This window comes from Tiliqua scincoides, chromosome 7 (genome assembly GCF_035046505.1).
Source record: "Tiliqua scincoides isolate rTilSci1 chromosome 7, rTilSci1.hap2, whole genome shotgun sequence".
Lineage (NCBI taxonomy): Eukaryota > Metazoa > Chordata > Lepidosauria > Squamata > Scincidae > Tiliqua > Tiliqua scincoides.
Genome location: NC_089827.1, coordinates 20,373,521 through 20,375,038, shown reverse-complemented (window position 1 = coordinate 20,375,038; position 1,518 = coordinate 20,373,521). Strand labels below are relative to the sequence as shown.

The window sequence follows — 1,518 nt, the reverse complement described above, 5'->3', positions numbered from 1 at the left end:
TGCATCACAATTTTTCCTTTGTGATCGACCTCCTGGGTTCCATTTGCTGGTGTGATAAGGAGCAGAAATCCTAAGAAATTAATGCACCTGGTTAAAATACTTTCACCATAAACTGGAAGGAGACAACTTGGTGTTCAACATTTTTCAGAGATTCTCTAATGCTGAAAGTTTCTACATCTATTTAAAGTATGATGAAAATAAAACTTGAGAGATCCTAGAAAAGGAAGGCCTGGAGATGCTAGCAAGTGTGTTCAAATATTTACTTTTATTGGTGCATATGTGTGTATATTTTTTAAAAAAAGGGCACAATCCTAACCAGGTCTACTCAGAAGTAAGTCCTATTATGTTCAATGGGGCTTACTCTCAGGAAAGTGTGGTTAGGATTGCAGTCTTAGCCACCTTTCCTGAAATCTCAAGTGATACAATAATTCATAAACTAGAACTATAAATCCTTAAATTATATTGAAAAGGCAACTTATTCATTGAGATAAGCTTAATGAAACTGCTGGAGCATCTCAGTCTTTAAAACCATGGCAAAGTCATCATTCCTTAACTTGTTTCCTAATATAGGTGGAAGTGTAGCCTGGCTAGTCTACCTGGGTCACAGCATCACCAGTGAAAAAACCCTGCTCTACTAATTTGATATCCATAGCAAAGAGGACCTCCTCTGCCAAGTTCAACTACAGGGGTTTCCAGGTTCTTCCTTCTTTTTGCTTTTTTTCTTAAGGGGGGCTCCAAACACTTTGCTGCCTGCTGGACTTCACCCTAATACCAGACCTCCCCACCCAAACCCACCCCCAGCACACTGTCTTGTAATATCACTGAGCCCTGTTTCAAAAAGGCTCACAATCGAAAAAGAAACACAACAGAGAGACATCTACTGTTACCCTGCACATGCCCGATCTCGTCTGATCTCGGAAGCTAAGCAAGGTCAGACCTGGTTAGTACTTGGATGGGAGACCGCCTGGGAATACCGGGTGCTGTAGGCTTATACCATAGTCTTTCGAGACTGAAGGTTGCCAACCAGAGAGACATCAGTGACAGCCACTGGGAGGGATCCTTTGCTAGGATGAACAGAGAAAGACTGAATATGTTTGAGATGAATTGCTCATTCAAAAGATCCACCATTTTAAAAGGTGCTTCTTTCCTTAGCAGGGTTCTTTCCCCATCCCCTCACCACCTAGAATGCTAGAACTAATATAGATAAACCCTAAGATAAAAGATAAATAAAGATCTACGCACGTGTACATATTTCATTGTGTTTTGTGGTCAGAAATCTTTTTGAATTAAAAAGGACACTGCTGAAGTAGCCCTAACTTGGAATCCATTGAACTTAATTGATTCGTAAACAGGTGCTAATCTAGATTTAGCTAACCATAGATATTTCACAGTTGTGCCAGTATTTTCAAATAAGGCTCATAAGAACATAAGAACAGCCCCACTGGATCAGGCCATAGGCCCATCTAGTCCAGCTTCCTGTATCTCACAGCGGCCCACCAAATGCCCCAGGGAGCACAC

General features: G+C 41.2%; 1 pseudogene; it reads left to right on the top strand.

Annotated features, from left to right (window-relative positions):
* Positions 1-875: 875 nt before the first annotated feature.
* LOC136658062 (5S ribosomal RNA) lies at positions 876-989 on the top strand (annotated as a pseudogene).
* Positions 990-1,518: the final 529 nt, after the last annotated feature.